General features: G+C 55.0%; 1 protein-coding gene and 1 long non-coding RNA gene across 6 annotated transcripts in view; one reads left to right on the forward strand and one right to left on the reverse strand.

Annotated features, from left to right (window-relative positions):
• The window catches only part of DAB2IP (DAB2 interacting protein), a 194479-nt gene that overhangs the window by 124637 nt on the left and 48864 nt on the right, over nucleotides 1-20978 (forward strand). The gene's annotated exons all lie outside the window — the stretch shown is intronic.
• The window catches only part of LOC124236346 (uncharacterized), a 33064-nt gene that overhangs the window by 8444 nt on the left and 3642 nt on the right, over nucleotides 1-20978 (reverse strand). Inside the window, exons 2-4 of the long non-coding RNA XR_006887704.1 lie at nucleotides 7529-7771; nucleotides 5141-5261; nucleotides 4862-5029 (exon numbers count right to left, since the gene is read on the reverse strand). This is a non-coding gene — a long non-coding RNA (uncharacterized LOC124236346). The remainder of the gene's footprint in view (nucleotides 1-4861; nucleotides 5030-5140; nucleotides 5262-7528; nucleotides 7772-20978) is intronic.

The raw sequence follows: 20978 nt of genomic DNA on the forward strand, positions 1-20978 counted from the left end.
AAATGTGGACATAAAACTACCAGATGTCCCGCTCATGAAACCATTCCTGACTCTCACCCTTTTCTTCTGCCCTCTCCTTTTATAGGGTGGGGATGTTTGAAGTGCTCCGAGAGCTGGGTAGCTGCTTGTCTTGGGCTGGTGGTGGTGGTCGGAGGGTGGAGGGGGGCAGAGGAGTCCAGCAGTCTTTCTCCAGGCCTTTCTGAGAGCCACTGCCCAGGCCTGGTGGATGGCCAGGGGCAACATGGGGTGAACCTGTTTACAGCAGCTGGGCTTAGAGGCTGCACCGAGGCTGAGATATGACTTCAGGACCTAGACCAATTGTTTTATGTCTCAGGAGTCGCCTTGGGTCACACCATGAAAGGGACTGTATTGTCCCCAAGTGTCATGTCTACCTTGTTCCAATAGGGAGCAAGCCACAGAGGGGCCCCTAATGAACAGAATTCTGCTCTGTTGACAAATGGACCTACATCTGGATCTGGGGACCTAATTTCCTGTGTGATCTTGGACAAGTCACCTAATCTCTGAACCTCTGTCTCCTCATCTTTAAAATGGGTGTGATAATGGTGCCTGCCTCCTAGGGTTCTGAGGTCTACATGAGATCACATGATAATTTTATCATCTTATCCTGTGTGCACACACACTCCACATTTGTACACACCATGTGCGTGCTTTTGAGCTTTTGTCTGAGACCTCAGAATCCTGCCAGCAGATCGGGCCCAGACCTCGCAGGGTCCACCCCATCATGTAACAGGAGACAGCTCAAGACAGGCATGAAAAGATGTTTGTGCGGACGTTTCTTCCACTTAGAAAATCAATATTCTGTGGTCTTCCTAATTGCTCTGTTGCTGCTAAATGAGTCATTATGGAGGGAAAATAGCAAATGCATTGTGAGATTAATGGGAGAAAATAGTTGGCAAATGACTTTGGTTTGCTTCCGAAACTCCAAGAAGGTGTTACTACGAGAAATCTGGAGAGCCATGCGAGGTGGAGTCCTGAGAACCAGCTATTGGTGCTGAGGCTCCAGAGGTGCCGGATGATCTGAGAGGGAGCTTTTAGGCCAGGGCACTGAGTTGGGCACCCCTCTGTAGGGGCTGGAATCACCAGTTCCTGAGTGATCAAGTCTGGAGCTGGTGATGGGACGGGAAGCTCTGATGGCCTGGTCCTGAGGAGACAGGATACTGTTCAGTGAGCTCCCCACCCTCTGCCCCCCGTGCTAGGCATGGTGCTAGCCTTGGGGGTGCAGTGTGAGCGAAACCAGCCCTGGCCCCTCCCTTAGTGGAGGAGACAGGCTGGAATGAAGTTGTCTTACAGGTCAGCATGTAATTGCATTTGAGGCACGTGGCCTGAGGGCAGTGAGAGCCCAGAGCTGGAGGTTTGCATCTGTGGGGGTGGTGGGGATGGCTTCTTCAAGGAAGAGAGGAGTGAGCTGAGCTCTCCGGGAAGGGCCTTTTGGGCGGATGGAAGAGCTTGTGCAAACGCAGTGGGTCTGGGAACGAGGGACCAAAAGAGGGCCTGTGTGATCATCCTCATAGCAAGCCCAGGAGGTGGATACTTCCTCATTTTACGAGTAAGGTAACCAAGGCTGAAGATAGTTAAGAGACTTGCCCGAGATCATAGAGCCTTTAAATGGCAGAGTCCGGATTGGAACCTGGACCTGCCTAACTCCAAGCCGAGCTGCATGCCCACCTGCTTCAGGGAGCTGGCCTTGGCGCCTGCTGCCCTGTGGGAGTCTCCGCAGCCAGTGTCAGGGACCTCATTCCTGCAGGACGGGGGTCTGCAGAGGGCTGCCTGAGAATCTCCTGAGCCGGGGAGGTATAGGACTCCAGACGGGGAGCCCCTGCCAGCCCCAAAGCCAGGCCTCTCTGCCGTGTTGGGGCTTTGTTTCCTCTCAACGGCAAGATGACTTGGGTAATTTTCTGATGATCAAAAAAGATCAATTAATGACTCCTCTTTGAAAAAACTCTGAAAATAACACATTTCTTCCCCCATGAAGGGGGTTAATTTATTCCCTGCCACTAAGCTGGCTTGTCACTAGGTGGGGCCTACCGGCTACCTGTAGAGGTGGGGTGGAGGAGGCGTCAGCTGAAGATGCCTGGAGACCTGTGGACTCCCAGGGTTTTAGGAAGTGGCAGCAGCAGATGAAGAGAGACCAAGCACTCCTTGTGGGCACTGGGAAGAGGGTATTGGGGGGGCATCAGAGGTCATCCCACCTTCTATTGGTTCCTGAATACACCTGAGCATCCTGGTGCTGTTGGAACCTGGCAAAACGATTCCAGAGCCCTCCTCAGGAGAGTCAGGTTCACGGGTCTAGGGTTGCCCTAGAATCTGTATTCACGACAAGCCCCTGGTGATTCTGAGACCCACTCAAGTATTGAGACCTCCAGCTAGCAGCTCTAGATTCTTCCTTGCCTGGAAGGGTCCCATTCCTCTGAGGGATGTTAGTGGTGTGGGTCCCAGGTTGTTAACTTGGGGCTGGATGTACCGCTGCCTGCTGTAGCTCGGGGAGCCAGGCCTCACTGTGTCCCTGGGGACGCTGCTAGGGCAGAGCCAGGGGGGCAGCTGAGTCCCCGACGACGAGGAAGGAACTTGGCCTAGGGTGCTTTGCTGCTACTGTTGGCTGAAAGCCAGTTTCAGCCCAAACTCCAATTGGATTGGCTGTTCCTGCTCCTCTCCAAATATACCCGGCAGCCCCCCTGGTGAGAGGGTGAGTGTTTATTTGGTCTGGTGGAAGAGCCCCAGCTGAGGGCCCTTTGTCCTGCTCAGATTCCACTTCCAAAAGAAATCTGCTTAGTTCTCCAGATAAACAGCAGGGCATCTCCTTTGGGGTTCCAGGCAGGTCTGGGGTTGGCCCTGAAGGTATAGAGGGGATCCCAGCCCTCTCCTAGCATCCCAGTGTGCTGCCAGAGGGAGGACACCAGTGGCACCTGGAGTTGGTGCCCTGAGGTCTGCTTTCTGGTCTTGTTCCTGCTTCAGGGAGCCAGTCCCTCCCTCAGAGAGAAGGTCAGGTGGACTGGCCCCACCCATGGTGATATTTCAGAGTTACCACAACAGCTCTCACTCTGGGTACCAAATCCTGGGTCTCCTTGTAGGCAGCCCTGTCCCTCCATGCTGGCAGACTCCAGCCAGCCTGAGCCCAGGCAGATGTGAAGCAGAAGGAGCCAGGTCAAGGCTTGTCCCACACACTTTTTCTTCCACCTGAGTCATGTATTTCACAGTCGTGCCTCCCTCGGTTACTATGCTAGCTTGGGCAGCTGCTTGTTTTCACGGGTGCTCTGCTGTTTGCAGGTAGATAACGGGCTGTCCTCGGAGCTTGGTTCCATGGCTCCCATCATGGTCTTTGGCCACCCTGGGGGCGTGGGGTGCCCAGCACAAAGCCTGGTGATGCATCACCATGCAGTTCCAGTTGGTCATCCCTGCTGTCTCTCCCTCCTGAGTCAAAGTGGCTGCGTAGCTGTTTTTGGGTTCCTTCAGTAAATCTCTGTAGCCTCTAATGGTGGTTAGTGTGGGTGGGATTCTGTCTCCTTTGCCCACAGAGACTCCAGGAAGCGTGTATTAGTGAAGGAAGTCTCATAGCGTGCTCTGCCCTGTGCACACACGTTTGAGCGAGCTCTCAGAAAGGCAGCCCCACAGCCTCTCATAAGCTGGGACAGCCCCTCACTCTCTCCTTCCTCCCTAGAGAAGCAGCCTGCCCCGTAAGTTCACTCCCAGGCCATGCCACAGTGTTCTCATGGCGGGAACTGCCAATCTCCTCATTGGCTTCGGGGCCAGGGTCTTCCATTGAGTGCTGGGCCTCAGGCGCAGCGAGAATTCTGGACCACAAGAGGCCACCTGTGAAGGGCTGGGGCTGGCCTGCTGAGCTTGTCTGGACCTTAGGGCAGGTACAGTCAGTCTGGTGACGCCCTGTGGTCTTTTTTTTGGTCACACTAGAAGCCACTCATTGCACTAATGGAAACACCGCATCCTATCTGATGCAGTCGTGCAGAAGACTATTTAGTGGGCTCGCTGTAGCTCCGCGGCACGTTGGAGTCCTTGGGGCGGGGCTCCTGCGGGTCTGCCCTTGCGTAGGTTCACTTGTTTCACACACGTTTATCACTGTCAATCATTTACCTTAAGATGTTTCTGGATGGCCAGCAAACTACTTAGCACTATCCTGGGCATTCTGAACTGGGTTGTCACCTTGCCTGTTCAGGTGAGGTCGCTCCTCCCTACCCAGAGTTATTCTGGCTGTCATGTCTGACCCTGCTGGGTGGCAGCCATGTGCTGGGCACTGAGAGAGGAGGCCTGGGTGAGAGTCCAGTGAGGGTCGTGCCTTCCTCGTACCATTCTCCTCTCAGATCCACCTCCCCTTCGTCAGCCTTCCTTCTCTGCCCTCCCCCTCCAGTGCCATGGGCCACCTGCTGCTGCAGGTCCAGGACCCTCAGTGGAGGGGCAGGTGCCACTCAGTGGTGGGCGTCCTCAAGATGAGCCTGGGTTGTTGGAACTCCTGGCCCAGAAGCCCCAAGCCCCCAGCCATGGTCCCTGTTTGGATTGTGTTGTGACAAGGGGCTTGTTTCCAACATGTGAGGTGTGCCCACGTTTCTGTCTTGATGGCCTTTCATGCTGGTGGCTCCCCCACGGGGCCCCTGACATTTTGTGTTGAGGTTTTGGAAGGGCCAGGCCCTCAATGGGGAGCCCCTGGCCAGCGGAGCTGGTAGCCCAGGAGAGAGCAGCCAGTTCTAAATCACTCTGCCTGTGAAGGCAGACTCTCTGGGCTGCCCTGGCAACAGCTCCGCGCCAGCCTGTCGGTGTGGCCGCTGACAGCCGCGGCTCCTGACTGGCTGCGCTCCCCCAACTCCGTCCCCGCCCGCTCCCGCTCACTCACTCATTAGCAGCAGCTCTTCGCATCCTTTAGGCAGATGGTGCAGAGGAAGTGCAGGGCTGGGGTCGTTGGACTCTTGAGTGGCCTTGCACGCTCCCATGCCTGAGTGGGGTCACCCTCAGTGGATTCATCAACGACATTGGCCTGGGTCGGGTGCCATTCGAGACCAGGCTGCAGAGATAATGAAGCGCAATGTCGAGGTCTTAACAAGTCTCTCCAGTCCCCTGACTCTTATCCCCACTCCCCTGAGCCTCCGTGCCCTGGTCACCCCTGTTTACTCACCAGATACGGCAGGCAGATGCCTCGGTTCAAATCCCAGCTCCACCGCTCGTCAGCTCTGTGACTTTGGGGGACTTGCCTAACTCCGTAAAATGGGGATAATAGCAATTCCTATCTCGAAGGGCTGTTGAGAAGAATAAATGAGATTTGTAGCTAAATGCTTAGCAGAGCGCCTTGAGATGTGTTAGCTATGACTGTACCATGATCTCTGTCTCATCTGTTCCCTCTGTCTGGAATGCCTCCGTCTCTTCCCTGTGCTCTTCCTGCTTTCATCCTGTCTGTCCAGTCCTAGTTCTTCCTCCTGAAGCCTCCCCTGGCCCTCCTACCCCGCGATCGCAGGTGGACTTCACTTTGCTGTGCATTTTCTGTCCTTGTTTTCTGTGCATCGTTACTGGGTCTGCTCCCCTGGCAGCAAGTGGGGCTTCCTGAGGGTGCTGACTGGAGTTGCACTTGTCCTGCTCTTCCAGGCAGAACAAAGCAGAGTCTAGCTCCTTCCAGCCCTCCAGAGCCTCGAGGTGAACCTGGAGATGCATGCCGTGCCCCCCCCCCCCCAGCAGCATCCTGCAGCCAGTAGAGCATGTGACGAAGCACATTCACAAGGCCTTAGAATGAGAAGAAGTCATAGAGATGCCTTCACAGTTTGGAAAGCTGAGGCCAAGAGTGAGGAAGGAATCTACCCAGGGATGTGCAAGGAGTTGGAGGCCTCGCCTGTTCCTTTCTGCACTTCTCTGCCTGGGGGGTGGGCAGGAGTTGGGCCTGCTCCCAAGCAATCAGGGAGGGCTTCAAGAAGAGGCTTGAAAGAGGATGAGTTCATCAGATGGCCAAGTGGGGGGAAGGGCAGTTAGGCAGGGGGAACCCCATAAGCAAGTGTTCCGGCAGAGGCTTCGAACCTTCCTGTCCTTGGGACGTGAGGCTGCTCTGGGAAGCGGGAAGGGGCTCTTAGAGCATCGGGGGAATGGGAAATAGTTCAGATGTAGCAGGTAAGGAGAGGAGGAGATGAGGGGGGAGCTGGGTTGGGACTGGGCCCCTACGGACCATGTCTGTGGGGTTGGATTGGGTGTGAGGATGGGTGCGAGGATGGGACTCCCTCCCTGCCAGGTGCTTTGTCTCTTAACGCTCACAACCACCCGAGAGATGGGAAACCAGGTGCTGAGAGGTTTGGTAACTTGACCCAGGTCTCATGGGCTAGTAAGGGACTCAGAATGGGGACCCCAGGTTAGGTGACTCTCCAGACTCTGGTGACTACTGCATATTGGGGATGGGGTGGCATCACCTCCCTGGGCTTGGAGCTCAGGAGTCTGTATTAACTACTCCCCAACCAGATATGGGGCCCCTAACAGAGTGTATGTAAAAGACGTGTCCCACACAGGTGCTGCGTCACTGTTTGTTCCCAAGTCCGGGTGCACACTGCACAGACATGCGCATAGCCCATGGGTGCCTTCAGAGAATTGGGTCACTCACCCAGCCTGGCAACCCTCTTGTTAAACTAGGCTGTTGGGAAATGGGTAGAGTGGCAGGCAGCCGAGAGCTGGGCAGCCCCAATTCTGGCCTCTGCTGCCCAGCAGCCAAGAGGTGGGGCTCTTGTAAGAACTAGCACCCTCACCGCTGTCTCTGGGAGCCCAGGATCCCCCGTGGGCATCACAGCATTCTGATGCTTACTTACTTCCTGGCAGTTCTCATGGTATGACAGTTGTCTGCATGCCCCATTGAGGGGCAGACCTCCCATGCACAGGACCCAGGCCTCCATTCTGGGCCCCTGGCACCTTGCACGCAGCCTGGCACAGTGCAGGGCTCAATAAGCATTTGCACCATGAAGGATACATGGAGCACCTACTGCGTGCCGGGCGCTGTGCCAGGCGTTGGAATAATTAACTTTGGCATGGCACTTCATGATTCACAGAGCTCCTCTGGGTCCCATTAGGAGGTCGATTGTCTCAGATCAGGTATTTATTTCCCCATTTTCCAAATGAGGAAACCGATGCTCAGAGAGAGGAGGCAAGTAACCTGAAGTCACATAGCCAATGAGCGGCAGAAGCAGGCCGAGCCCTTCCTCTGAGCGGGTGCCTGCTCCCTGGGCTGTGAGCACACTGGAGGCTGTCAGCTGCTGCTCTCCAGCCAGCCTTTACTGAGCACCACACCCTGGACCAGAGATGGCACTCCTAGGCCGGCAGGGAATCCAGGCCCACAGAAACCCCGTATTTCGGGAAGCAGGACCCCTGGGGGTGTGACCTGCTCCTGGCTGGCTCTCATTGCCCCACCCCAGCAGGAGCAGGGGCCGCCTCTGCCACTGCCAAGGACAGGAGGACCTGGCTGTCAGGGTCAGTGACTCTGTTTGGGGTAAGTCAGAGGCAGAAGAACAAAGAGAACCCTTCCTGCCAATGTGACTCTGACCTTGAAAACCCAGAAAAAGGGAAGAGTTGGCTCTCTGCTCGCCTCCTGCAGGTGGGTATCGAGGAAGCCTTGGCTTTGTCATTGGCCTTGTCATTTCTTGCTGCTGAATTTCTCCGTTTCAAGTTGAATGAAAGTCCTGGGGATCAGTGTCCATGGATTGGCCTGGAATCTTGCCACTGCTATAGAAGGTAGGGAGATGCCAGGATCACTGCTTTTGCTTTGGCTGGCCTCTGGAAGACACAACTTTTGAAGCAAAGGTCAGTTATTGGCCTGAGAGTCTGGACACAGCCCCGAAGGCTTACCCCAGTGTCCTGTTGCAGGTGTGCCAGCTGTGGGGGACGGGGTAGTGAAGAGCATTGTCCTGTCTCTGCTTGGGGTCTTGCAAGGCAGTGGATAGCAGTCAGGAAATCTGGGGCACAGGGAGGCATTGCGTCCTTGTTCGTTATTCCACAAACGATAGCTAGTCCCTACTGTGTGCCACATGCTGAGTGTGTTCCTGGGAGATAATGCGGTGGGTCCTGCCCCAGTCCTGCCAGCTGCCACACAGGAACCCCTGGTTGAGGCAGTCTGTAGATGTGGTACATGCTGTGGCAACCTGGAGGGCGTGTGTCCTGCTAAGGAGGGCAGTAACCACTGTGCCGTGGGACTGGGCCTTTGGATTTACGAGAGAAGCCAGAAATCTAGAGTTTTTTATAAGACTTTAAAAAATTTCACATCTTTAAATGTTGGCAATTGGTTCAAAACTTAAAAATGTCAAATACTGTGTGGGCTTAACAAAACATGGATGTTGACCAAATACCGCCTGTACTTTTTAGTTAGAGACCTTTATCCTAAAGGTTGGAGAAACCCAGGTGGGCAGAGGGGAGTAGGCAAGGCCTCCTGGTGAGGGAGCCACCCGGGCAAGGTGTGGCCTTGGGACTCTGCATGAGTGGTTTCAGGACAGGGGACTGAGGCAAAGGGGACTGGAGTGCAGGACAGATGGGGCCACGCCCGTTCTTGGAAGCTGCACATGCTTTGCGGAGGGACTGGTGCTAGTCAGTGTGAAATGCTGCCCTGCATGAGCTGATACGAGGCTGGCCTGACCCAGGCCAGCTTGAGCCTGCGGCAGTTGTGTCCCGACCCCCAGCCAGGTGCTTCTGCCTGGTGTTGTCACAGTGAAGGATAGGCTTCGGCCAGGGAAGAGCTCAGGGAGGAAAGGTCTTAAGTATTTAAGAGAACCTTCAGGATACTTGGTATCCTGATCTTTAGCAAAGGTGGAAATGCATAGCTTTGGGGGGCTGTCCATCCCTGTGTGTCCATGCACGCACATGACCCTCCCTGCCCTTCGCAGTTGCTCTCTCTCAGACTGAGGAGCTCCTTTAGGCACAGGAAGTTCTAATCCTCAGAAAGGGGCTCGCTCCTCCTCCTCCTGCCCCAGCAGGGGTCCTGCCTTCTTCAAAGGGTTGGAACTGCTCTGGCCAAAGCCTGTCTGGGTGTCTTCCTGTTCTGGCCTGCAAGCATAACTTTTGTTTCTCCACCCTGTCTGCCACTCTGTCTGGAATCCATATTTGTGTTTCTTTCCAAATGATCACCTGGCATAAACGGTCCTTCAGATTGTTCTGGCAATTTGTCTAGCAAACTTTCAATGAGCACCTGCTCTGTGCAGGGACTTGGGCTAGAGACACACAAGTGGTTGAAGCCCAGGGTGGCCAGGGACTGATGGAGTAGACAGACACACAGCCGGCCCGCGGGGGTCCAGCCCCAGTGTCTGTGCAAAGGAGAGCAAGGCAGCAAAGGCGGGGCGGGGCGGTCAGGAAAGAGGTGAGGTGACTGCGATCCCCAAATGCGTGTGTCTGAGACTGGAGGCTCCCGTCTGGTCCCCCAGCCCTGCCTCCTCCCACTCTTGCTCTGTCTTCTCTGAGTGCAGGGAGTGGCAGCAGCTGGCCTGGGTGAGGCCCAGGCAGAAGAAACAAAATGTAAGGCAGGCACTTGGCCTTCTGGAGCTCCTGGGGTCACGGGAGGAACACGTGCCAGCACTGCCATATTCCTCACAGAGTGCCCTCTCATTCACTTCATTTTACTTTTAAGTCTTTTTTAATATAAAGGTAATTAAAAATACAAGCATAGAGTGCCATATCCCAGCCATATGGGAGCATAAAGCAAAAAGTGAAATTTCTGTCCTCACCACTACCACCATAGAACCTCCCCACCCACCAAAAACCACTATTGACTGATGGTCGGAGGCTTTTTCTGCCGACTTTGTGTGGCTTTAAAAGAAATTCTCTATTCTGTGTGCTTGAGAACATGTTGTCTTGCTTCATCTTCCCTCCTTGGCCTGCAGAGAGGGGAGGGGAAGAAAGACTGGCTGTTCTGGCCTGGAGCCCTAAGATGAGGAGGGGACATGTCCTTGCACACCCCTCCCTCCCAGCACTCACACCCTTCAGCCCCCCAGTTCTGGGGGTGGGGGTGGGCGTGGCTCTCCAGGTGGTTCCATGGTGAGGGAGGGAAGAGGGAATGGTCTGCCAGCAGCTTCACCCAAACTCAGAGGCTGTGGGCTGCCCCAGCCAGCCAGCAGAGAGGGCAGGAGGTAGCTGGCTGTCTCAGGGTATCTCCTGCAGACAGGACTCCCCCAACGGACCCTGGGGATTGAGTTATTTCTGTTTTTGCTCACCTGTGTCTGGCCCTGGGGACAAGCACGGGAATCAGCTGTGGTCCCTGACTGCCACGGAGGAGCCCCCAGCCTGGGGTGGGAGAGATGCATGTGGCCTCAGTGAGATGGTCTCTGCCTGCGGGCTCTCACTTGGCCAGCTCCTTCCGGGGCCAGGTGGGCTAGGAGGCAGCCAGGCCTAGGGAGAAGTCTTTGCTGGGCTCAGAGAAGCTCCTGGAGGAGGTAGGATACAGGGAGATTTGAAGATTTTCTCAGCCCTAGTCCTTGACCTGATGGGGCTCACAGTACCTCCCTCTCAGCAAGGGAGAAAGTGGATAGGAAAGAACTTGAAATCTGCGAGATGCAAGCACTTGGTGCTGTTGTTCTGTTTGGAGTCTAATGATTTCCCCGGTGGAGGCCCTGTGAGGACTGAGATGCAGAGCTGGTTGAGAACTGGGCCCTGTGGGGTCGGGGTGGAGGGAGGGCACAGGAGGAATATCTGTCTGCTCAGGCTGGAGAGCCCAAGCCGGGCAGGGTGTGGCTCTGCCTGTCACTGCTTGAGACCCTGAGCAAGGGACCTGGTCATCTGTAAAATGGGATGAGGAGTCTTTCAGCTTCGGGACCAGCAGAGCCCTCAGCCAGTGATGAGGGTGATGAGGATGTTGATGGTGATGAGAGTAGGGATGAGAAGAACCAATATTGAGGGTTCATTTTGTGCCAGGCACCGTGCTGAGTGCCTCATGTACTGTCACCACTGCCACAGAATCCAAGCCACAGTCACCTCCCACCTGGAGCCTGCAGCCAACCCCTAGGCTGGTCTCCCCACCTCCAGCTTTGCTCCCCTTCAGTCCATTCTCCACCGGCAGCTGGAGCAATCTTTAAACAAGAAACCACCCAGTGGTGTCTCACCCCTTCCAACTCTACTCCAGGCTCCTTCCTGTGGACCCTGCATGGGCAGCTCCTGTTGATTTTACTGCCCTCACTCGTCCCTGTCTCCTGCCCCTCAGGTGCCCTGGCCCAGGATCTTTCCCCTTGTTGTTGTCTCTTCTGGATCACTCTTTGCCCAGATGTCTGTGACCTGCTTCCTCACTTCATCCACCCATACTGTCAAACACAGCCTCCTGCTCCCCCTCTAGCTTGGACCCTTTTCTGTGCTTCTGGTTCTTCCTGGCACTCGAGCTCACCTGATCTTACCCTACGTGTATTGTTGTACTTCTGCCACACCAGACTGTAAGCCCCAGGGAGCAGGAAGTTGATGTCTCGTTCCCTAATGTGTCTCCAGTCCCTAGAATAGGGCCTGATGCAAGGTTGGTGAGAGAACAAATCAACATATTTCATTTAATCTTACCCATTGAGGTAGGCACATTGCTATCTGCATTTTACAGGTGAGGAAGGTAAGGTCAGAGAGATGGATTGACTAGCTCGTGGTCAGACAGCTGCAACAAGACAGCCAGGATTTGAGCCCTGTGTCTGTAGCCCAGAGCCCTGTCTTAGCCAATAGAAGCTCCCACCTCCCTGGCATCTAGGCAAGTCTGTGTCCAGGACAGGACAAGAATGTGAGGGGGCCAAGAAGGGTGGGTGGGATTGTACCCTGGGAAGAGAGGAGAGGTAGGGCCTAGGAGGGAGTGAGACAAGAAACTGTGGAGGTCTGAGAGGGCCAGGGGGCAGGTCTGGAACTTCCGGGAGGGTCAGGACAGGGAGCCTCTGCAAGGGAGTCCCAGAGGAGAGCGTGCTGGGCACCACCGTTCTCAGAGACCAACGTATCACCTGAGTCCAGGTTCCGTGCACTGGCTCTGGTTCCTGGCATGATCTCTGGTTCCCAGAGCAGCTCGGGCGTGGCCCAGCTTCCCAGGGCGGAGAAACACATGGTGAGAGAGAGTGAGTGTGTGTCCAGCCTTGCTGTTTATGTTGTCGTCACGTCTTCTTAATCAGCCTATTTCTGGGAGCGATGACTTCATCTCCTGTGATTCTCGACACAGCCATTGTCAGGCGTCCATGGAAAGATTGGGCCTGGCACCACCCCTGTTCTCCTAATGAGCCGGGTTGGGAGAGCCAGTTGGCAGGCCCTAACCCAATCTGGGTTGGGGGCTTATGGTCAAATCTACCTCCAAGCCTCTCCTTTTCCACTGGTCACCCTTAGATCTGGCCTCGTTAAGCCTGGGGAGCCCAGTGCAGCAAATTCCAGCCAGCCAGCTAGCCAGTGCACACGTTGTATGTGGGCTGGGGGCAGTCACACCCAGTCTCTGCCCTCAAGGGCTCCTGCTGGCTGGAGGGAGCAGATGGGTCAACAGACCCTACGTCAGAGGGGCTGAGGGTGGACAGAGAAGGGAGTGAGGACTCCACTGGGGCTCAAGGAAGGCTCCACGGAGTTGGTGGTTGGGCCGCAGGGTGAAGGTCAAGGCTGGTGGAAGGTTTCCGTGTGGAGAGGAGGGAAAGGCTTGCTGTAGGAAGCCCTGGCGGCTGTGTTGCTGCGTGTGTGTTGGGCCTGGGGCGTGGCAGGGGATAGAGTGGAAGATTGTGGGAAGGCAGGCGGGGTTTGGACTGGATCCTGGAGGTGACTGGGAGCTGGAAGGATTGTTAAGAGGGGATGGGGCCTGATCACATCAGTAATCTTAGAAGCAGCTCCTTGGCTGTGTGTCGGGGTGGATGTGGGTGGGCGTTTGGTAGGAGGAGGAGCAGCCTGACTGTTGAGGGCCTGGCCCTGTTTCCCCTTCATCCTAAAGCGGAAGGGTCTCCTCCCCTGCCCACCCGGCTCCTGCCAGAAGCTCCAGTCTCCACCCCGGAATGCTGGTGGGCTAGGCATGGGAGGTGGTGGGGAGTAGGGATTTTGGATGGTTTCTGAAAAATACTTTGGCTGGGTTCGGGCAGTTCTAGAAGGCCCCAAGCCTCAGTCCCAGAAAGCACATCCCCCCTCCAGCTTTATTTACAGCCTTGCCTGGAGGCAGGGGGATGGGTTGAATGACCCCTGGCAGGATATAGTGCTATGAGGGGTAATACATTGTCACACTCTTGGCCAGGACAGGGAGGTGGGGAAACCCCCCTGGCTCCCCATCTGGGGTTTCCCTGGGCCCCATCTCAGAGCAGAGCCATTAATAGCTCAGTTCCTGAGTCACACTTCCTGCCACTTCTAGGTGTGTGGCCTTGAGCAGGTTACTTAACCTGTCCGAGCTTCAGTTTCCATCTTTGTTAGTGGACACTAATTGTACCCACTTCCCAGGATATTTGTGAGGATTATTTGCTTTTAACAGAGGAGGGGCTTAGCAGAGTGTCCACACTTAGGAGGTGCCTAGTCTGCCTTAGTTTAGCAGAGGTGGCTGTGGGGGGTGGGCAAGGGTGAGGGCCATTATCTTTACCATCCTTATCAAGGCTCCCTTAGGCTTCCAAGAGCCAGAGGTGGGGAGGGGTGACGGAAAGGAGCAGAGAAGTCTGGGTCCTAGTCTCTACTGCTCCTTGACCTCATGCAAGTCACTCATCTCTCCCAGCCTCAATTTCTGGGGCCAAGGAAGGAGTGAGATAAGGCATGTGGTGGTCTGAGCTGGCAGGGGTGGGTGGGGGGCTAACCTATCTGTTAAGACTTCTATTTTCATTTCCTGCAATACTGAGAATGAGCTAACTGCCTGCCTCTAGAGCAGGCATGCAGCAGGGAATTGCTTTGGAAGGGGCCCTTCCCAAGCTGAGAATGGCCAAGTCCTCCCTCAGAGCGTGGTCTGCTCTCCCCCTTGTCCCTAAGCACCACCCATTTTCCTTCGCATGCCTTCACTGTTCCAGCTGTTCAGCATGGTCTTTTTGGTAAGAAAACAGTTTAGTTCAGCAAACATTTCCTGAGCATCTTTTGTCTGCTTGCGTCTGTTGGGCCTAGGGATGCAGGGATGGTTAAGATACTGACCCAGCTGTTAAGGGGGAGGGAGATTGTTGAATTCTCTTGTGTTTAAAGGTCTAAATGCAGAAGCAGCCATCCCAGGGTGAGAAGCCCTGGGTTCTAGGCTCTTCTTTCTGCCTGTAGGACCCTGGGCAAATTACAGGACCTCTCTGAGCCTCAGTGTCTTCATGTCAGAACCCAGATCAGTCTCTGATGAGCCCTCCCAGTTCAAAGGCTCTGGGATCAGTTTTCTTTTGTTTTTGTTTTTTGGGGTTTTTTCAATTTCTTTTTTTTTCCTTATTTTCCCCAAAGCCCCCCAGTACATAGTTGTATATTCTGGTTGTAGGTCCTTCTGGTTGTCCTATGTGGGACGCCGCCTCAGCATGGCCTGATGAGCGGTGCCATGTCCGCACCCAGGATCCGAGCCAGCAAAACCCTGGGCTGCTGAAGTGGAGCGCGCAAACTTAACCACTTGGCCACGGGGCCGGCCCCAGGATCAGTTTTGGATTGTTCTCTTTGCCCTCTCCAGGTAGAGGGGCCCGTGCTCAGTGCAGTTTGAGGGCAGAACCAGAAGAGCAGTCTCCAGAGGAGGAGACTGATCCAAGTTTGAATCCAGTTCTGCAACTTACTATTTATGTGACTTTGGGCAAATTACTTCCTTAAATCTCTTTGAGCCTGGGTTTTCTCAGATGCAAATGGGTATTATGATGTGCCTGATATGATGTGCCCTGGCTCACAGGGAACTCACTGGTCGTTTTAAAGCTGCCTCGACCCTCTTCTCCCCAAATACCGCACCTGCTCAATGCCAAGAACACACCCCCAGCCCTGCCTCTCTTCCCAGCCCCAGGAATTACAGCGGAGCCGGATAGTGCAAGTCTCCAGCCTGACCCACTGGGAAAAGAGGCTGGGGAGGCCGAAGCTGGCAGCCCCAGGCCTGCCACTGACCGAGGATCCCCAGGATGGGCCCCCACAGAGAGCCCCAGGTGCACTGGGCAGGGGCTCAAATGGTGTAAAACCTCTGTGATTTGAATATATACCAGTTTGGAACTCTGTCTTGCTTTATGAAGAAAACGTTTGCTAATGAAATGAATAGTGTAAACAAGATTTGGGGAGGGCAGGCAGCCAGGGGAGAGGGGTTATTTAAATACACTTCAAAGAACACCCTTCTCCAGCATCTAAGCTGCACCATTTGCATACGTAATGGTTGTGCTAATTCTAGGTGGCCTCATCTCTTAACAACAAGTTTGCCTGGTTCTGCTACATTATTGTAATTGCCCAGTCAGAATTCTCTGGCATGCTTTTCACTAAAGATAACAATAATGATAATAATGCCTATCATTTCTTGATCCCTTGCTATGTGTCAGGCCTCCTACCAGGAACTTGACAGTCATCATCTCATTTAATCTTCACAACAGCTCTGTGTCCCAAAGATTCTTATCTCCTGTGTGCAGAGGAGGAGAGTGAGAGGTCTAGAGAGGTTAGCTAACTTCCCTAGGCTCACACAGCCAAGAGCTATGTTGCAGAAAAGATCCAAAGTCTTGCTAACTCTCGTGCTCTTTCCGCTCTCTGGCACTACTTCTCTGGGGAGACCTGACACATATGCTCACTTTTTATCTCGAAGCTTTCTCTTTCTTACTTGGTCTTCTCAGAAATCCCCTTTTAGCCAAAGAGGAAGCCGAGACCCTAACAGGTCGTTGAGGGCAGGGCAGGAGGTGAGCCCAGGGCCCTAATTTCTAGGGTAAAACCAGTCCCGGCCACCCACCTTCCCACAGCAGAGGGGGAGCAGCTCCTCCTTGCGCTCCCCTGAGGTCTTGAGGTGTCTGGACTTGGGGGAGAGGATGTCCCTGCCGCTCCCGCTCAAGTAGGGCTGGGCTCAGCCTGGACTGCCAAAGACAATTCTAAGGCGGTAAACAGGTGGGAGGACAGCAGCAGGTCATAAATAGCTTTACTTGCATTGTCATTAAATCTGATGGAGGTTGCACATGGGTGGCTGGTGGCCATATGTAGCCTACAGGCAAGTTTCATTTGGGCTGAGAGGGTGGAAAGGTGTTTTTTTTTTAAATTGTTACCAATATTTAAACACCCCTAAAACATTCACCTGAAAAATCTGGATTTCTGGCTTTTCTTGAAAAACGGATGTGGCAACATTGGGTCTGTATTCCTGCAGGGCCAAGAATTGGCCTCTGCGGTTCCCCCAGACTGCTTTGCTCCCTGGAAGACCTTTGAGTTTGCTCAGCTTGCAGTAGTCTGCCCAGTGACTCTGGGAGTGGTGGGGAGGGGGCGTCCCTATTTTATAGACGAAGAGCCTGGGGCCTGAGGGGACCAACTGGGCTACTCTACGAAGCTGTTGGTGAGGCCAGGCCTTACACCTGCATCCTCACCGTCCACCTTGTGTGGTTTGCACTCCACTTCGCTGCTTCCCAGCCATGTCCGACCCCCACTGGCCACCAAGGAGAGAAAGAAACCTTTCACAGGCCTAATGACTCAAAAATAACCAACAGCAAGCCGGGGGAACTGTTCCTGTCTCCCCCTCTCCCTTTCCACCCTCCCTGAGGCCGGAGGGGACATGGGAAACCTATTCATTTAAACTCAATTATTTTCTCGAAGACAGGACGGAACTGAATTGGGTCAATGGCTATATTTGCTGTGCTCAGCTGTTTCCCCTGCAACACCATCACCCACCGGGCGTGTTGCTGGGTTCCGTGCTGCCAGGCTCACCAATTAGAACTTCATATTGGTGGCCATTCCCTGGCAAGCTTGACTGCGAAGCGAGGAGACCCTCTGCTCCTTCACCTAACAGGCTGCAGGAGCAGGGTCCGGAGTCATGTGGTCACCACCGCCTCGACCGAGGCTGCAGGGGCAGGCATTTAATGCCACCTTCAGTCTGCAGTGGAGGAATTTCTGCAGATGAGCCAGCTGAGGCCCAGAGAAGTTAAGAGCCTGCTGGAAAGGCGGGCCTTGGAGTCGGATACGCCCGGGACCTGACTAGCTGTGTTACTCGGAGCAGAGTACTCACCTGCTTGGCACTTCTGTCTCCTCATTTTGTAAATGAGGCATGAGAACTTGACACACTTCCCCGGGCTGGGCTGTCGTGATGTACACGGGACACGGTATGCCAGGCGCCTGCCCAGAGTTGATCACATGTCCACGTTCATTCCCTTGCACTATGTGCCAGGCACAGAGCTTGGTGCGGGACCCAAATCTCAGAAGGGGCATGTGCTGGGATGCCTGCCTCTCCGTGAAACCCTTCCCACTTCCCTGCACCCAAACTGCATGTGCTGTTCTGCAGTCATGATAGGGCCCCTGGGGCCAGGCCCCACATTGGAGACTTTCCGAGCTTCCTCGGGGCCCACGGCCTGTAAGCATATTCCGTTCAGCACTAATGTCTGCATGCGTCCCTCCCCCTGGACTGCCGGCGTCCTGAAGGTAGAGGCCCCCTGTCTTGTTCACTTCGTGTCTCATGGTGTCACTCCCTTTCTAGCTGTGTGGCCTTGGACTGGATGTGTGACCCTGGTGGGCCTGTCTTCCCATCTGTCAAATGGGGACAGTGAGGCCTCCCTGGCACATGTCATGGGAGGAGGCCAGTATCAGATGCGGCAGCAGTGTGCCAGGTGCCTGCGACAGACTCTGGGAAAACGTTTGGAGGAAGCGACGTCAGACGCTTCCTTTCCGCTCCCAGAGCAGGGCGTCCGTACCCTGGGGCGGGGCTCTGGGGAGCTGCTATAGCTGCTTCTTGTTGCAGGATTGCTGTCTGCTTACATGGAGCAGTGAGCACAGGGTGGCGGCCTGTGGGCCTCCCCTCATCTCCTCCATCTTCTCTGCTGCAGGGAGGGGGCCTTCGCTGAGGCCTGGCTGCTTGGGCCTCACAGTCATCTCCCGCTGCCCAGGGGTGAGGCTGGGATGAGTTAGGACCTAGCCAGCCATTGCTGACCTCCTGGCACCCAGGTCCCAGTGCCTGGCCTTGGACCTCCTGTTTTGGCAATGTTGGAACCTGGAGGTGGAGCAGGATCCCCCGATGGCAGCCCCGTCCCTGGTGCCAGGAGTTGGGGGGTAGGTAAGGGGACAGTTCAGGGAAGTCTGAATTCTTGACCTTCCAAGGACCTGGTGAAATGAGGGGGCATGTGTGTGAACTTGGGCATTGGGCCTGGTGTAGATGTGGTGTGACAGCTTGAGGGCAGGGCTCCACTTTGGTGGGGTGGGGATAGTACTTGGGGACTGGGCAGTAGGTGGCCTAGTCAGCGACACAGAAGCTCGGCTCTGGTGGAGCACAGTGAGTGGAGCTCGAGTCTCTGGGCACAGGCTTAGGGACAGGGGGGCACTGACCACAAGCTGACCCAGCATCCTGTTCAGTAGGGGCCAGCAGTCACAGGCTCACAAACCAACTAGCCCCTCTCCCTTCCCCTTGAGAGCGTTCAGCCCCTGCTTCATGCCGGCTGTTGCCCAGCACTTGGCACCGTGACAACGGAGAAAGAGAAACGCTGACCGTGTCTCATTGCTCGTTTGAGTGAATGTACTCTATATTTTTCGGAGGAGGTGTCACATGGGTGGGAATTTACTCCTCCTAAATGCTTTGATGGAAACATTACGTTTTTTGAGCAAACATGTGTCAACATCGCTGTGGGGGAAAAGGTTCCAGGATTCTCTGCCAGCTGAAGTCGGTACAAGACACTGGTCGGGGCCTGGCAGGTGGGGGTGACGCAGCCAGGCTGGTGGGAGGGGAGGAGGTAGCTGGAGGGCCAGGAGCCTGGCTGGCCTGATGGGAGGAGGCAGGTGGAGAGGAGAGAGGGAGTTGGGAGGCTGCAGGCTGACAATACACATTAACCCCCCACACATCACAAAACAGGGAGAGAGGGGAGCTTGAGGGGTGGGGGACAGAGAGTAGAGGCTCTGGAATGGTGAGCGCTAGCAGTTGAGACCAGAGAGTCAGGCTGGGCCAGATTGTTGAAGGCCCAGTAACAAGCTGTGTGACCTTGAGCAGCTTTTTCAACCTCTCTGTGCTCCAGCTTCATTTTAGTAAAATGTCACTGTGGATAACCTACAGCTTATGGCTCTTTGGAGGATTAAGCGAGATAATGTATGTAAAATACCTAGCACGGGGCCTGGCACATAGCAGGTGCCAGGGCACATTTGTTGTTTGTTGGCGAGGATAAAACCGCACAAGCATAGATGTGCTCACATAAATTAACAGCTGGGTTGCATGTAAACTGCTACCCGGATCTGGCCCTCAGTGTAACCCCAGGTTTGTTCCTCACCTTCAGCTAAGTACAGCAGTGGTGTCTTCAGAAGCCCTTGTCCCTGAACAGCCAGGCCCTGGGGCTGACTGTCTGGAGGGCATCCGCCTCTGCCCGGTCCTGTGCCTGCCCCTGTCCCGCACTCTTCCTGAGGCCCTGGGTTACAGCAGCACCTCCCTCCAGCTGAGGGTGTTCTGGTCAGCCTGCAAAGGGCCTCCGTCCTCTCACAGCCTCTAGAAAGGGGAGAGCTGTGGTCACAGGAAAAGTCCTTCCTCCCAGGATGTGAGCAGGTCTCTCCCCAAGGGGCTGTACCAGCAGTGTCTGGCAGCAGTCCTCGACGGTCTTGGGGCTGGCTCTCTCGCACCCCAGGAAATGGGAAGCTTCTTGAGGGGGGAGAGTTCCAGAGTCCCCCAGAGAGCCTACCCCAGTTGGTGAGACACCTTCAAATCTGAAAGGTGATGAGACGTCTGGGCTCTGAGCTTTTGGGAGAAGACTGACCTGCAGGGTGTATCTGTGAGTCCCGGGACCTGAAGAACCAGAGACTAATAGACCCCAAAGAGGGCCTGACAGGGCAGACGGCAGGACCCGGAGAGGGGGAGGCAGGCCGGGAATTCAGGGAGACGGGCAGAGATCTTGCAGGTCCTGTGCCTGTGCACACTGGGAAAGGCTTCCCTGAAGTGGGGGCGGTTGAGCTGGGCCTTGAAAGGTGCATGAGAATTGGAAATAGGGGCAGGCAGGGAGATCAGTGGGGGCAAGGGTGTGGCCGTGAGAAAGGGCAGGGCGTGCATGGGGAAGAGTAGAAATGGAGGGCCCTGTGGCTGGACTGGCAGGTGTGAAGGTGAGGAGTGTGCTGTGGGTAGGTGGGGTCTAATGATTAGCGAGGCCTGGGTCATGGGAGGTACTGGAACCAGGGGTGACTGGATCAGGGCAGCCTCTGAAAGTCCCCAGCTACATGTGGCCAAGGATGGTCACTGTGCACTCACTCCCTACTTTTACATATTATTCAAGATGACTCTGGAAGGAGGTTATGCAGTTCTCTAGGCTGAGGCTAGAAGGGTCTGGAGGAAGCAGCTTATTCAGGGTCAAACAGCTGGTGAGGGTAGGAGCCTGACTTGGGATGTACATCTTCTGACTCCCAGAAACAATCCTCTTTCTTTTTAGCTGTGACCCCCTCCTGTGGCAGCTGTGTTGCAGAGCGAGAGGCCCTGTGAAAGGGGCCTATTTTGTTGTAACAAGATATTAGAACTGTGTGGATCAACCAGTGGGGATGGCTTCCTGCCTGGGGGAAATCTGGGAAGGCTTCTAGGAGGAGGGGGTATTAGAATTGGGGAGGGGGACAAGCAATAGATGCAAATGATTATCTGGGGTGAGGCACATCTACTTTCAGGTGAAGCTGGGTCAACTTGTGCAAGTGACTAAGCCTGTCTGGACTTGATTTCTTCATCTGTAAAGTGGTCACAATATCTGCCTGACCTGTTTGTTGCCATTACTGAGCTCAAGTGGGCGGCCTGCTTGGGGCCTGCACCTGGAGGAGTGCTCGGAGATGGGCTCTGCTCTCTCCTTCCTTGGGGCCTTGGTTGCTGTGGTGGGAGCTGAAGGGGCTTCCTCTGCCCCAGGGCCTCTCTCTGTTACTACAGCCTCACCTCTCCCATTTTGAAATTTCATTAAGACATTGATTAGATAACCTCGTCTCAAAAGGAAGGGAACCACTGTGAGTGCACCTCTGGCTAGGAG

The sequence above is a fragment of the Equus quagga genome, chromosome 1 (assembly GCF_021613505.1).
Source record: "Equus quagga isolate Etosha38 chromosome 1, UCLA_HA_Equagga_1.0, whole genome shotgun sequence".
Taxonomy (NCBI): Eukaryota; Metazoa; Chordata; class Mammalia; order Perissodactyla; family Equidae; genus Equus; species Equus quagga.